Below are 16921 nucleotides of genomic sequence, written 5' to 3' on the forward strand. Positions count from 1 at the left end.
AAGATAATTGCCCACCAACACAAACAAAAGAAGAAGATATAGGGAATTTACCTGATAAAGAATTTCAAATTTTGATGGTGAAAATTATTCAAAATCTTGAAAGCAAAATGGAGTTACAGATAAATAACCTGGAGAAAAGGATTGAGAAGATGGAAGAAAGATTTAATAAGGACTTAGAAGAAATAAAAAAGAGTCAGTATACAATGAATAATGCAATAGATGAGATCAGAAACACTCTGGAGGGAACAAACAATAGAATAACAGAGGCAGAAGACAGGATTAGCGAACTAGAAGATAGAATTGTAGAAATAAATGAAACAGAGAGGAAAAAAGAAAAACGAATTAAAAGAAATGAGGACAATATTAGAGCCCTCTGGGACAATGTTAAATGCTCCAACATTCGAATCATAGGAGTCCCAGAAGAAGAAGACAAAATGAAAGACCATGAGAGAATACTTGAAGAGATAATAGTTGAAAACTTCCCTAAAATAGGGAAAGAAATAATCACCCAAGTCCAAGAAACCCTGAGAGTCCCCAACAGGATAAACCCAAGGCGAAATACTCCAAGACACATATTAATCAAATTAACAAAGATCAAACACAAAGAACAAATCTTAAAAGCAGCAAGGAAAAAGCAGCAAATAACACATAAGGGGATTCCCATAAGGATAACAGCTGATCTTTCAACAGAAACTCTTCAGGCCAGAAGGGAGTGGCAAGACATACTTAAAGTGATGAAAGAAAATACCCTACAGCCCAGATTACTATACCCAGCAAGGATCTCATTCAAATATGAAGGAGAAATCAAAAGCTTTACAGACAAGCAAAAGCTGAGGGAATTCAGCATCACCAAACCAGCTCTCCAACAAATGCTAAAGGATCTTCTATAGACAGGAAACACAGAAAGAGTGTATAAACTTGAACCCAAAGCAATAAAGAAAATGGCTATGGGATCATACTTATCAATAATTACCTTAAACGTAAATGGGTTGAAATTTTCAAAAAGGCTAGGAAACAATTCTCATAGCCATCAATAGTTCAGTGTTGAGTTCATGAATAGTTTTTAAAGTTTGGGACAAACTGTAGTATTTGCTATTTGAAGTACTATTTGTAATTGGCATATTACGATGTAACATTGGTCTTCATTTCCAACTTAAAACGCCTAAAAATGCCTAACAGGTTTTTAGATTTGTGAATTTTAGTTGATATGTATTTTATGATGTTACTGAACCTGCAGAAATATTGAAATATTTCAGAGAACTTATTCACTGTACATTTAATTTATTTTATTTATAAAAGTTATGAACTGTAGAAAGTTTTACTTGTTGGGTCAAATGCTTGTTGCTTCAAATGCTTGTTGCATTTGAAGTGCTAGTTACAAGAAAATCAAATACCTTCAATGTATAAATGCTATTAAGTTTTTAAAGGACTCTGGAGTATAAGTAAGTTTGTTTAAAGAAATTTAGTCTATTCAACCTGAATCAGCTCTGTCAAACATTAATTAAAAGCCTCATTTAAAATAAATAAATAAATAAATAATGGTGGTGGGAGGGAGGGTTGGGAAGCTGGCTGGAGGTGGAGGTGGAGGTGGTGAAGTTTATTAATCTAATTAAAAATGAAGTTGCATTTCCATTTTCCAAAACCACCCATTCACCAGCGTACTGTGTCACTAGACATTATGTACGATTGTACTTTGCAACAGAAACCATTACATTTAAAAATTCATTACAGCAAGGTTAGTTAGACACATGATGGATGCAGCTTTAATCCTGCCATATATTATTACAGTTAAAATGTAAATGATGAAAAATATTTTGTGCTTATCAGCATTTATGTGGAAATGTGTTTTACAGTGATATATGGTGTTATATTTCTATTATTGTGATGAAAAAGAAAGCAATACAAAAAGACGAAGTGTTTCTTAAAACATAAAAAAAAAAAGAAATAAATGGTTTTGCAGCACTGAAGAGATTATAGAAAGTAAATAAGCTAGATCAGACCTGTTTTATGTAGTAATTTTATAGTTTATTTTAATTATTTCAGTTGTAAAATATTGTTATACTGTTCATTAGTTCTGATTGTTCATATTAAACTATTGTAATGCAAATAAATAAATAATTAGAAAAAAAAAAAGAATACTGGAGTGGGTTGCCATTTCCTTCTCCAGGGAATCTCCCCAACCCAGGGATCGAACGTGAGTCTCTTACATCTCCTGAATTGGCAGGTGGGTTCTTTACCACTAGCGCCACCTGGTAAGCCCCAAGCAGACCCTGACAAGAATTTGAGTGCAAATCGTTTATTTGTGAGGAGAGTCCAAGAATTATCAGTGAAGAAGTGAGATGGGGAAAGGAAGAGAGCTAATAAAAGGTGCATTATGAAATATGCTATCTCTGTCAGCAACTGAAATTTGTCCCATCGTGGGATTCCTGGAGAGAGGGTAGGATAGGCTTCAAAGGAATGGAATGGGGCAGGGCAGGTGCCTGGCTGTTAGGGAGGGACCGTTAGCAGTCCCGCTCAGTCATTGGGCGGCGTTGCAAGTGGGTCCCTCCTCCCAGGGAACGACTGTGAGTGACAGTCCGCTGTTCCACTCAGCCACTGGTTGGGATCGCAGTGGGCCCGCCCCCTTCCATTCTTCTGTATAAAAGGAGCCGGAATTTGGACTGAGAAGATAGTGTTTTTGAGGCACTACTGTGTCATCTTCTCGGTCTGCTAGCTTTCTGATTAAAGTCATTGTTCCTTGCCTCAACAGCTTGTCTTCCAATTTACTGGCCTGTTGTGTGGTGAGCAGAGTGAGCCTGGACTCCGTAACAGGGATCCTAACTGAGGGACTGGAAAGTTACCCGAGAATTACCTGCCAAACCGGTGTCCATCCTGGGCTGAAGACTGCTCTGGGGGGCGTTAACGCCGCAGCACTCCCAGCTTCCTCACTCCCTGGGCCACCAACCGGGAGAATCAGAAGAAAAGTTCCCAGCAATAGCCTTCTGTGTGGAGAGGTGAGTCCTAAAGGAATACTGGTGGGGCAGCCACAGCATGAAATGATCTAGTATCACCCCAAGAGTGAGTGAAGTTAGAAGAGGTGTCCAGTGTCTCTAGTATTCTGCCATTGAGAGGTCAAGAAGAAGAGGAGGAAGCAGCAAAGGAGACTGAGGAGAGGTCAGTGAAAAACAGAATGGAGTCCTGGAAGGCAAGCTTGAAAAGTGCTGAACTAACTTACGCTTCCCAGGGTGGAAGGATCGGGAAGGGATGGTTAGGGAGTTTGGGATGGACATGTACACTCTGCTGTATTTACAATGGATAACCAACAAGGACCTACTGTAATAGTACAGGGAGTTCTACTCAGTGTTATGTGGCAGCCTGGATGGGAGGAAAGTTTGGGGGAGAATGTGAAAGTCAGTCTTGTCTGACTCTGCGACCTCACAGACTATACAGTCCACAGAATTCTCCAGGCCAGAATACTAGAGTGGGTAGCCTTTCCCTTCTCCAGGGGATCTTCCCAACCCAGGAATCGAACCCAGGTCTCCCACATTGCAGGCGGATTCTTTACCAGCTGAGCCACAAGGGAAGCCCAGGAATACTGGAGTGGGTAGCCGATCCCTTCTCCAGGGGATCTTCCCAACCCAGGAATCGAACCCAGGTCTCCCACATTGCAGGCGGATTCTTTACCAGCTGAGCCACAAGGGAAGCCCAGGAATACTGGAGTGGGTAGCCAATCCCTTCTCCAGGGGATCTTCCTGACCCAGGAATCAAACCGGGGTTTCCTGAATTGCAGGTGGATTCTTTACCAACTGAACTATCAGGGAAGCCCTTGAGAGAGAATGAATACATGTATATGTATGGCTGAGTCCTTTTGCTGTCCACCTGAAACTATCACAGCACTGTTAATGGGCTATAGTCCAATATAAAATTAAAAGTTATAAAAATTTTTTTGAAAGTGCTCCTAACAGGAGGAAGACAGTAACTGTGTCAAATACTGCAGAAGGGCCAGCTAGAGTGAGGACTGGAGATTGTCCATTGGATTCAGCAATTTGCAGGCCATGGTGATCTTGACAGGATCAATTCTGGAGGTGTGATTCAGGACAGAGAGTGAGTTCAAAAGAAAAGAGAGGACACAGCCTGTAGAGACAACTTTTTCAAATAGTTTTGTACAGAAACACTGAACAGTGTCTGGAGAGTGGGGTCGGGGGTCAAAATAGAGGTGTATGTGTTTAAGATGGTGAGTGTTGCAGCAGGCTTGCATGTTGACGGTGCATCCAGTCGAGAGGGAAAAAAGCTGATGATGCAGGGCTAAGAGGGAGAACGACAGACGTGATGCCATCAGTAAGTGAGAGGGAGTGGGACTAAGGCGGAACCTGTAGGAGCTTCCTTGGGAGCACACATTCTAGAGTAACAGAGAGAGGGCAGTGGGTGTGGATAGCAAGGGAGTGTGTGGAAATTCTCTTCTGAATTGCAGTATTTTTCACAGAAACAAGGAAGTCAGTTGCTATCTGAGAACTGAGGAGAAAGAGCTGTTGAAGAATTGAGGGGAGAGAAGAAGGTGTGAAACAGTCATTCAGGATTGGGAGTAGATGAGACATGTGGAGAGAAATGACCAGGTAGCACCAAAAGACCGCTTGAGCTTAGTGATCACTAATTTAAAGTCGGAGCAGTCAGCACCGGGCAGTCTTTCTCCAGCTGTGGTCAGCTGCTTGCATGCAGGCATGGAGTAGGAGAAATTAGATTTGACCAAGCTTGAGCAGGCTTTACAATCCCAAACCTGTAATCTTGCTCCTGGAAGACATTAAATAGTAATTTGCTAAGAAATAAAATTTTCTTGGGAAAGTCATTCTAAATTCCAAAATCTTGGGAATACGTTATAAGCCAACAGAAAAAAAGTGATTTGCAGGGAAGCAAAGCAGAAGTAGCTTTACTCCACCCATTTTGAAAGTGTTGCTCTGCAAAAACTCATCAGGGATTTTGCAGGAAACAATCAGCGAACCCCTCTACCCTCAATAAAAGTAGTGAACTGAACTTCCGTGCTGAACCTCTTGGCTCTGGGGGACTGTGTAGCTACTGATTAGCTAAGGGATCAGAACCCAACTTGCCATTTAACTGTTAGTGTTGTAAATAATCTGTTGTCATTCACAAGAGGCTGAATATGTGACAACCATAGAGATTGTAAAAAACAAAAAAAGAAGGGAAAAAAAGGTGTGTTTGAGGTAGCCCCACATTTTTGCAATAGAAATTTTTACTCTGAACCTTTTACAGTTAGTGTTCACATCTTGGATGAGCTTCTGGTCAAAGATTCTAGTAAGAAAACTCTTGGAGATCTAGAGCTGGATAATCTGGACCTTTGTTTTACTCCTTGCCAGTGGGAGTTACGATGATACTGTGTCTTTCCGTCCCAGTGCCCAGCTTCTGCACAGGGTCTAACAGCTCATAAACAAGTGCTCAGAAGACATCAGATGTGGGCTGTAAAAGGGGGAGACATAGTAAATTGAATCCTGTTCCCCCAAAAGGTATGTCCAGGTTCTGATTCCTGGAAACTGTGGATTCAGCCTTGCTTGAAAATAGAACCTCTGCAGATATATTTGAGAATCTTGGGATGAGCGCAACCTGGATTTAGGATGGGCCCCAAAGCTAATGACTGGTGAACAGATAAAGAGAGGGGAGAAGGAGCTTTGAGACACACAGAGACAGAGGGAAGAAGGTGTTCTGAAGGTGGAGGCAGAGGCTGGAGTGCTGGGATTTCTGGTCATTATCAGAAACTAGGGGAGCAGCACAGAACAGATTCCCCCTCAGAGTTTTCATAAGGAATCACTCCTGCTCACACCCTTGTCTCAGACTTCGGGTCTCCGTAACTACCAGAGAATAAATTTCTCTTGTATTAAGCCTCGTTTGTGGTAACCTGTTATGGTAGCCCTAGGAAACCAATACGGGGAGTGAACTCGCAGATTAATAAAGGGAAGAGTGTGTGGTCAGGAAAACCACAGGGGACTGTAGAAGGCGGCTGGGACCATTCAAAGTTCCTAAACCTTGGGGCATTTCCTTAAGGTTCCTTCTGGAAGAATATGGCTCCTCCTCCAGAAATCATGTTTCCTGATAGTCTGGGAAACCTGCAGTTATCTTGAGTCCATTATCCCATTTCCATGAAAGTGTTTGCAAGTATTTTGCTCCCCGGGAAGTCCTGCCCTGTGATTTAATCAGTCTGATTCTGCAGTCCTGAAATTTCTGCTTGCAGCATGTCTGAGCTGAGAAGAGCATCCTTGAGGGCAAACTCCCAGACACTTGTCTCTCCCTGGATTTCTGACCTTTGTCTTCTGGAATGAAAAGAAATAACAGCCAGCGCTGCACTTTGGCGTTCCCGTGTTTTCACTCATTCTATTCTCACCTTAAGTGCTCCTACTCCACTTAGGGAGCCCCTGCTCCCACTTTGAGACTTGCCCGAATGGCTTCTGTGACAGCCACCCTGTAACCACAGAGTGGTTTTCTTCACCGTTACCACAGAATTCGCGCACTTCAGTTAAAGGACTTATTAAATTTTATTGTGGCTTATTCGTTATGTATTTGTCTTACCTGAAACACTCCAGAGGAAGTGTTATTCGTGTCTGAATCATCAGCACTTAGTCTGGAAGCTAGCTCAGTAGATTTTTTTTTTTTAAATAAACTAAGGAGAGCAATAGCTTAGAAAATCTATAGTAACTAAACTCAAGAGTTTCTCAAAAATATACAACTGCTCTTATTTAACCTCATCTATTTTGGATTTCAAGTCATTGGAATTTGGCAAAGGAACAAAGTGACATAGAAATTAATGTGTCCTCTATAAGTAAAAAGTTCAGTAAGTGTTTGCTGATTTGTTGTTATGATCAGAGGAGAACTTCTCTCTAGGAGATGAAAAGGGCAATGTTACTCCCAGCACTCCAAGCTTCGTTCAAGAGCAAGGGAGATTCTTTCTATTTTGGATTAGAATTTAGCAAAAGCTTTCCAGAATTAGCTACCAAAGATCACTGAGCCATCTTTCCTTCATCTGATCACTTCAGAAAGCTAAAATGTTTACCGAAGATGGTGTTCAAAGTGACATTACCACTCCATGGTCTATCCACATACCTCCTTCCATCATATTTGGTTTGGAGTTTTATGTATTTGAAGATGTGAATCCTCAATTGTGAAAGAAAAATAGGCTGTGCTTTAAGCTTTTATGTGAATATGCTCCACAGAAGAGATGAAAACATCCAAGTGAACAAAGCTGAGGGCATAAATAAAAGAGGAAGGTTTGGACAGGTAAGTATGTGTGTTCCCATGGGAACATACAGCTGCTGCCAACAAAAATCATGGGAAAAGCCTTCAGACTCTTCCTATGATTCAGGCGCAAAACAAATTTGTAAAGAAGTCAAAATACGCATGAATCATCTCCTGTTTCATTGACCACAGTCATTACTATCAAGTCAAAAGCTGTCCTAGAGTCACAAGAAAAACACCAGAGATGTTTGCACTAAAATAATTTCCCCACCAAGAAATCCAACAGTTTCAAACATCCACCACATAACATCGAAATGCCTTTGCCTATTAAGACCCTCATAACCTGGTAGTACAATCTGTCTCACCTAATTCATGACAACTTCCCCGTCTTGATCAAGATGGTCTCACTATCCCCTACAATCTACTCCACATATCCTGTTCATTCCTCACTCCAAACTTTACTCACACTTTGTTTCCTATTGCATTTTCCTTTTCCTTTATCTATTCAATCTGATTTATTCTCCAAATGCAGTCCCAGTATCATCTCATCTGCATGGTTTGTCATGACTGCAAGCTATATTAATATTTCTCTACCGTCAATTTCTACACTGACCCTTAATAGCTAGAATACCAAGCTAATGTTTCTTTCGAAATTAACTAATCATTTATAAACACTCATTGGGTTGACACACTGCTAGGAGAATAATGAAGATTTCTTGCTGATTTTCTAGCTGGTTTTTCTTTGCTGGGTTCACCACTTTAAACAATGCTTTCCTTCCCAAAGATGACCAAGATAATTAAGGACTTTTTGCTCCATTTCAATCCTACGCAAGGGATGCACTTCCCCACCTCCTTGGGCTAAAAAGATTCAGTTCAGTCGCTCAGTCGTGTCCGACTCTTTGCGACCCCATGAATCACAGCACGCCAGGCCTCCCTGTCTATCACCAACTCCCGGAGTTCACTCAAACTCATGTCCGTCGAGTCGGTGATGCTATCCAGCCATCTCATTCTCTGTCGTCCCCGTCTCCTCCCACCCCCAATCCTTCCTAGCATCAGATTCTTTTCCAGTGAGTCAACTCGATGCATGAGGTGGCCAAAGTATTGCAGTTCCAGCTTTAGCATCAGTCCTTCCAATGAACACCCAGGATTGATCTCCTTTAGAATGGATTGGTTGGATCTCCTTGCAGTCCAAGGGACTCTCAAGAGTCCTCTCCAGCACCACAGTTCAAAAGCATCAATTCTTCGGCGATCAGATTTCTTCACAGGCCAACTCTCACATCCATACATGACCACGGGAAAAACCATAGCCTTGACTAGAGGGACCTTGGTTGGCAAAGTAATGTCTCTGCTTTTTAATATGCTGTCTAGGCTGGTCATAACTTTCCTTCCAAGGAGTAAGCGTCTTTTAATTTCATGGCTGCAATCAGCATCTGCAGTGATTTTGGAGCCAAAAAAAAGAAAGTCTGACACTGTTTCCACTGATTCCCCACCTATTTCCCATGAAGTGATGGGACCAGATGCCATGGTCTTAGTTTTCTGAATGTTGAGCTTCAAGCCAACCTTTTCACTCTCCTCTTTCACTTTCATCAAGAGGCTTTTGAGTTCCTCTTCACTTTCTGCCATAAGGGTGGTGTCATCTGCATATCCGAGGTTATTGCTATTTCTCCCAGCAATCTTGATTCCAGCTTGTGCTTCTTCCAGCCCAGCGTTCCTCATGATGTACTCTGCATATAAATTAAATAAGCAGGGTGACAATATACAACCTTGACGGACTCCTTTTCCTATTTGGGACCAGTCTGTTGTTCCATGTCCAGTTGTAACTGTTGCTTCCTGACCTGCATACAGGTTTCTCAAGAGGCAGGTCAGGTGGTCTGCAATTCCCATCTCTTTCAGAATGTTCCACAGTTTATTGTGATCCACACAGTCAAAGGCTTTGGCATAGTCAACGAAGCAGAAATAGATGTTTTTCTGGAACTGTCTTGCTTTCTCCATGATCCAGCGGATGTTGGCAATTTGATCTCTGGTGCCTCTGCCTTTTCTAAAACCTGCTTGAACATCTGGAAGTTCACGGTTCACATATTGCTGAAGCCTGGCTTGGAGAATTTTGAGCATAATTTTACTAGCGTGTGAGATGAGTGCAATTGTGCGGTAGTTTGAGCATTCTTTGGCATTCCTTTTCTTTGGGATTGGAATGAAGACTGACCTTTTCCAGTCCTGTGGCCACTGCTGAGTTTTCCAAATTTGCTGGCATGTTGAGTGCAGCACTTTCACAGCATCATTTTTCAGGATTTGAAATAGCTCAATTGGAATTCCATCACCTCTAGCTTTGTTCATAGTGATGCTTTCTAAGGCCCACTTGACTTCACATTCCAAGATGTCTGGCTCCAGGTGAGTGATCACGCCATCGTGATTATCTTCGTTGTGAAGCTCTTTTTTGTACAGTTCTTCTGTGTATTCTTGCCACCTCTTCTTAATCTTCTGCTTCTGTTAGGTCCATACCATTCCTGTCCTTTATGGAGCCCATCTTTGCATGAAATGTTCCCTTGATATCTCTAATTTTCTTGAAAAGATCTCTTGTTTTTCCTATTCTGTTATTATTGGTATATATTAAACTGGTGAGAGCTATTAGAATCTTTCACTTTAACACCTTCCAAGTTGAATAAATCAGTCACTAATTACGAAGAGCCTGTGCAGGTAAGGAAGTATTCATTTTAGACCCTTTGACCTTTTTTTTTGGATATCCAGATTGTGCAATTACTAGCAAGCATATTCAGTAGGATGTGCTGATTTTCATGCCAGGATTCAGAATGAGAGTAATTCTTTTGGTATTTGAAACTTGCAAGGGAAAAAAAAGATAGACAAGGCTAGATTCAGGTGTCAAGTCTGGTCATCCCAGTTTAGTCATGAACAGATCATGGAATCTCCATAACAATAACATAATATTGAATCTCCATAACATTAATACCTGGAAACTCCAAATGCCTCTGTTTCTAAGGCAATATCATCTCTGCATTAAGAAACTTTCTACAACTTCCCTGGTGGTATAGTGGTTAAGAATCTGCCTATTAATGCAGGACACACGGGTTCAATCCCTAGTCTGGGAAGATTCCACATGCAACTAAAGCCTGCAAACCTTAACTAGTGAGCCTGAGTGCTGCAGCTACTGAAGCCTGAGCACCTCAAGCCAGTGCTCCATGACAAAAGAAGCCAACCCAATGAGAAGCTCTTACACCACAATGAAGAGTAACCCCTGCTCACGGCAACTAGAGAAAGCCCATGCAGCAACGAAGACTCAGCCCAACCAAAATTAACGCCAAGAAATTTAGCCTGCTATTTTAAAAAGTCACTCTAGTTCACTTTTGATGCATAAGAGGTAAACAAACCCCAATTCTCCTCCATTTTATTGAACAAATTGTAGCCTGCCTTTGAGTGAGTTTTCTGTAGTTTACTTCACCTGCTGTAGTAGATTTTCAAAAATATTTATGCACTCTCCCTTTCACTCCTTGACCTTGGCCTTGGCCATGTGACTTGCTTTGGCAGAAGTGACACAAACAGGGGCTTCACACTTGCTTGAGTGGTTGGACTTGCCTCTTGCACTTCTGTCATCGCCACGAGAACGTGTCTTAACTAGTGACCCATCTAAAGAAGATGAAGAGCCACTGCCCAGCTGACCTGTGGTTTTGTGAGATTAAATGATGATCATCTTAAGATACTGAGTTTTGGAGTGGATTGTTACACAGAATGGGGGGACCATAGCTAACAGATATATATATACCAATAGTTCCACAAATGACCAGATTTTCCCCAGTTCTGTTTCAGTTCCCAGAAAATACCATTCTTGACCCTAGAAGATGCAAACATTTTTTTATGAGCTTCTAGATCAAACGGCACAGTGTGCTTCTGAAAAACACTTCTGTGTTTTTACTCTTTTTTTATTTAGTTTTGATATCAGGTTTCCCTCTGAGTATTAGGAGTGCTCAGAGGGAAATGTGATGTCTTTATCTGCATAGGTACTTACTTGATTCCAGGTTCAAAGAGATAACTGTGATCCCTAGACCTGTCACTGCATCATAGACTGCTGAAAACTAGAAGGTAGGAGGCTGTATTAGCCAGGGGCTAAGCAACAAATAGGGGGTTTTCCAGGTGGCTCAGTGGTAAAGAATCTGCCTACCAATGCAGTAAATGCTAGAGAAGCAGGTTCGGTTCCTGTGTTGGAAAGATCCCTGGAGGAGAAAATGGCAACCCACTCCAGTATTCTTGCCTGGAATATCCTATGGACAGAGAAGCCCATCAGGCTACAGTCCAGGGGGTCACAAAGAGGTGGACACAACTTAGCGATTGAGCACAAACATGAGAGCAACAACTAGACAGCATGCTCAACTTTGTTGTGCAGAGGCTTTTCTATAAAGGAACCATTTATTGCCAGTGAGGGATATTGAGACCGCCCAGAAATGAGACACAGAGGGCTGTTGCAATCCCCAGCCTGAACAGCAAAGGGAGACAACCCTATTACCAGAGCCTGGTTGACAGCTGGAGTCAAGAGGGATTGCCCAACCATAACTGTAGTTTGGGTGATCAGGCCATTGATAGAACCACCGTGGAGCAGAGAGTGGGAGGGAATAAACACCCTGGCATCTCTCTCTTCCGACAGTCTTGTCTCTTGCTGGTATCTCCCACTGGTCAGAGGGTGACATAGTTCACAGAGGCCAGCCTCCCACAACAAAAAACATATCAGAGGGGAACAGAGAATGGATGTGGGGAGAATCAAAGAATAACCAGAGTAGGTGTTTATTAACGCTTGTCCCAGTTTCCTCCCATGGGTGGGGAGGGAAGGTGAAAAAGGTATTACATTTATCCTTGTAACCAAGGATATTGGTTACAAGAAGTGTACAAAGTCCTCTGTTGAGAATTGATGAGCAAAGAGATGGAGGATTAGAAAGTCTGATAAGTTGTGTCTGACTCTTTGAGACCCCATGGACTGCAGCATGCCAGGCTTCCCTGTCCTTCACAATCTCCTGGAATTTGGTCAAACTAGGGCTTCCCTGATAGCTCAGCTGGTAAAGAATCCACCTGTGATGGAGGAGATCCCGGTTCAATTCCTGGCTCAGGAAGATCTGCTGGAGAAGGGATAGGCTACCCACACCAGTATTCTTGGTCTTCCCTGGTGGCTCAGCTGGTAAAGAATCTGCCTGCAATGCAGGAGACCTGGGTTTGATCCCTGGATTGGGAAGATCCTCTGGAGAAGGGAACAGCTACCCACTCCAGGAACAAAGAGTTGGACCTGACTGAGCAAATTTCACTTCATATGTCCATTGAGTCAGTGATGCTGTCCAACCACCTCATCCTCTGCAGTCCCCTTCTCTTGCGCTCAATCTTTCCTAGCATCAGGGTCCTTTCCAAAGACCTGGGAAAAGTCTAAGACTGGATCAAAATGTATCTTTGCATTGCTCTATGTTGAATCAAGGATTTCTCTAAAACGATAGTGAGACAAACCTCCAGCACTAGGTTCTTTATATAAACCACAGAGTATATTTCATTCAATTAAACATGAAATTAGAATAAGGTTCAGTCCTTAACAAGTAGGAATTAGAGCATTTTTGAAAAAAAGAACAGTGAAATTTATATTGAATTACCTGGAAGACACTTATTTGAATGGGGGCTATGGAGCCAAGATTCAGGTCTGAATCTCTGGATTTGGGATTAGGATTTAAGAAGAAATATTTTAATGGCTAGAGAAGTAAAATTTTTCTTGATGCCAGAAGATTTCTAGCATCTTGAGCCGTGGGACCCTGACATTTCAATTTTGTGATACTCTTCTGATTCTTGACTTTTAAAAATATTAAGGGGAATTGTTTACCAAACTTTTCAACCCATATCACATCCATAAACCTGAACTTGCCAGAATATTTTAGTTGTTGCTGTGTTCATGTTTTTGAAGGAAGAGAGTGTGGAGAGCAAACCCACAGGTCTCCTGGGTCCAAACATGCATGCATGCCTATACACACACCAGCATCAGCCCTCTTTCTTTCTTCAGCAAAATTAACCTTGCTTTCCATTTTTGTTTCCAAAGATGGGCAAAGGTGAGTAAAACCAAAACACCAATACATTAAGGATTTTTAAAAATTATACACAGAAGTATCTTAAAATGCTGGGAATAATATACATGATATCAATTTGCTTTGAGAAAGCAAGTAGCTGACTACATGAACTTAAATATGTGGGACAGAGTTCCTTGGTTTTGGGGATTATTCCTTAAACTAAGTTTCTACCTGAGAATTCTCTAACAACATTAGTTGCTCAGTCGTGTCCGACTCTTTGTGACTCCAAGGACTCACAAAGCCTGTCAGGCTCCTCTGTCCCTGGGATTCTCCAAATAATACTGGAGTGGGTAGCCATTCTCTTCTCCAGGGGATCTTCCTGACCCAGGGATTGAACCCAGGTCTCCTGCATTGCAGGCAGATCCTTTACCATCTGAGTCATCAGGGAATGCTTTGGGGATAGCTCCAGTGAGAGGGTAACAGGTAAGAAGGCCAGAGGTCCCCAAGTGGCAGGAGGAAATAAACTGCAAGTGGAAGATTTCTTTTTTCCTTCTCTGAAGTGCAGTGAAGTCAAGTGGCTCAGTCATGTCCGACTCTTTGTGACCCTATCGACTGTAGCCTACCAGGTTCCTCTGTCCATGGAATTTTCCAGGCAAGAATACTTGAGTGGAGAGCAAAGAATGGAGAGCAAAGGAAGCCATTTCCTTCTCCAGGGGATCTTCCCAACCCAGGGATCGAACCGGGGTCTCCTGCACTGCAGGGAGATGCTCTACCGTCTGAGCCACCAGAGGAGCCAAAATTAAAAGAGGCTTCTTTTAATTCTGTGTTGATGACACCTGGTTCTGCCTGAGTTAACCAATGTGTTTTTCTAACGGAAATGTTTTTCTTAAGATATGTTAATGAAACTATGTATTTGCTTTGGAATTTGCCTTTCTTCAAAAAGGTTCCGCTTAAGACTAACTTTTTTCTTTCCTCAAACCTTGGGCTGCTAATGGCTCAACAAACCAGTATTCCTGTCAATTGTTTTATGGTTGGGGGATGACACACCTCATGTTATCCTATCTCAAAATTGCATATTGTGGGAGAGGGGCCTGGTAAAACTCCCTCAGCCTTGAGGTTGTCTCTCTAACAACCTAACAGACATAAAACACCTTGCTAAAAACTAGCAAGGGGGCACTCTTTCTGTCCTCTTCTGATGTCTATGTCAGAAGCTTTCCCTATCTCTATTATACTTTAATAAAACTTTGCTACAGAAAAAGCTCCAAATAGTCAAGCCTCATCTCTAACCCCGGATGGAAATCCTCGCCTCCTGAGGTCATGAATCCCAGCGTTACACGTGGCTTGCAGCAGCAGCCTTTCACCAGGTAAACTCAAAAGAAGTGAATTCTAGGTCTTTAGAATTCTAGACCTTTTGTTGGATGTGAAGTGAAGCATTTAAAGTGTTAGAAGATTTATTAACAGTATGTTTATTCTAATATAATTTTATTAGTTTGCTTGATATTAAACTAGCCTAGGTTTCTCCAGAACAGACCCTGAGACTAGGATTGAGACTAGTTTATCTGGAAGGTGACCTCAAGAAACAGTCGTAGGGTAGGAGGGCACAAGGAGCCAGGGAAGGGAAGGCAGCCAGAGAAGGAGGACGTATTCATGAGTATGTAACTGTGGTGGGGACCCTGGGCTCATTTCTACTGTGCAGCCCTGGGAGGAGGAGAGCACGCCTGAGAATTGGCCCACCCAGAGGATGAGAACAATGGAGGATTTGGCTACTGACTCTCACCTGTCGTTACTTTGGGGGCTGTTCCCAGAGATGTAACTCCCCGGCACTTCCAGTCAGCTTGGCACCCAACATGCTCCTGTGGTCAAAGAAAGCTCTTGGGTAGAGAGGCAGGTATCGGCAACAGAAAGCTATCAGTGTGTATAGGAATGTTGAGTGCCGAGGGGTTATGAGTGGTGCCAAAAGTATCTACTTCAGAGGCATAGCTGACTATTTCCTCTTAATATGAGGAAACCAAAAGACCAGCAACCGACAAAGGAGGCAAGAATATAAAATGGAGAAAAGACAGTCTCTTTAACAAGTGGTGCTGGGACAACTGGTCAGCCACTTGTAAAAGAATGAAACTAGAACACTTCCTAACACCATACACAAAAATAAACTCAAAATGGATTAAAGATCTAAATGTAAGACCAGAAACTATAAAACTCCTAGAGGAGAACGTAGGCAAAACACTCTCCGACATAAATCACAGCAGGATACTCCAAGACCCACCTCCCAGAATATTGGAAATAAAAGCAAAAATAAACAAATGGGACCTAATTAAAATCAAAAGCTTCTACACAGCAAAGGAAACTCTAAGCAAGGTGAGAAGACAGCCTTCAGAATGGGAGAAAATAATAGCAAATGAAGCAACTGATAAAGGATTAATCTCCAAATTATACAAGCAGCTCCTGCAGCTTAATTCCAGAAAACTAAGTGACCCAATCAAAAAATGGGCCAAAGAACTAAACAGACATTTTTCCAAAGAAGACATAAAGATGGCTAATAAACACATGAAAAAATGCTCAACATCCCTCATCATCAGAGAAATGCAAATCAAAACCACAATGAGATACCATTTCACACCAGTCAGAATGGCTGCTATCCAAAAGTCTACATGCAATAAGTGCTGGAGAGGGTGTGGAGAGAAGGGAACCCTCTTACACTGTTGGTGGGAATGCAAACTAGTACAGCCACTATGGAGAACAGTGTGGAGATTCCTCAGAAAACTGGAAATAGAACTGCCATATGATCCAGCGATCGCACTCCTGGGCATACATACCGAGGAAACCAGAATTGAAAGAGACACATGTACTCCAATGTTCATTGCAGCACTGTTTATAATAGCCAGGACATGGAAGCAACCTAGATGTCCATCTGCAGATGAATGGATAAGAAAACTTTGGTACATATACACAATGGAGTATTTCTCAGCCATCAGAAAGAATGCATTTGAATCAGTTTTAATGAGGTGGATGAAATTGGAGCCAATTATACAGAGTGAAGTAAGCCAGAAAGAAGAACATCAATACTGTATATTAACGCATATATATGGAATTTAGAAAAATGGTAACCTGAACCCTGTATAAGAGACTGCAAAAGAGACATAGGCATTTAGAACAGTCTTTGGGACTCTGTGGGAGAGGGTGAAGGTGGAATGATTGGGGAGAATGGAATTGTAGCATGTATATTATCATAAGTGACCAGTCCAGGTTCGACGCATACATTTTCCTCTGTTCATTTCTTTGCATTTGTGCTTTTTTAATAAAGTTCTTTAAAAAAAAAAAAAAAGACCAGCAACCAAGGGTGGCAAGATACAGAAAGTATAAACTGTAACCATTGTGGTAGCAGCCCTATTTTCTTCCCAGACAGATCTTTGCATTCTTCTCCTCAACCCCAGGCAGTCACTGAAGGTCAGGCTAAGGGAGGCTTGAGAAAATTTCTTCCTATCTTCTTAGAAGACCCTGGAAACTGTTCAGGGGAGGAGTTTTACAGAGCACAGCCAGCAAGAGAATACAGTGCCTTTCTCATCAATGGGAACTTCATGCCTATATTCCAAGAAAGTAATATTTCTTTCTCATGCTGTAAATTTGAACCATCCTATTACTGTATGGGCTTGACAGCCACAGGATTA

General features: G+C 42.0%; 1 protein-coding gene across 1 annotated transcript in view; it reads left to right on the forward strand.

The window, feature by feature from the left end:
- Positions 1–2952: 2952 nt before the first annotated feature.
- BPGM (bisphosphoglycerate mutase) overlaps positions 2953–16921 on the forward strand; it is a 77172-nt gene continuing 63203 nt past the window's right edge. The window contains exon 1 of the mRNA XM_088834672.1: positions 2953–2993. The gene's annotated coding sequence lies outside the window, so the exon portion shown is untranslated. The remainder of the gene's footprint in view (positions 2994–16921) is intronic.

This window comes from Moschus berezovskii, chromosome 3, assembly GCF_049115385.1.
Source record: "Moschus berezovskii isolate FMDL1 chromosome 3, NW_MosBer_1.0, whole genome shotgun sequence".
NCBI lineage: Eukaryota > Metazoa > Chordata > Mammalia > Artiodactyla > Moschidae > Moschus > Moschus berezovskii.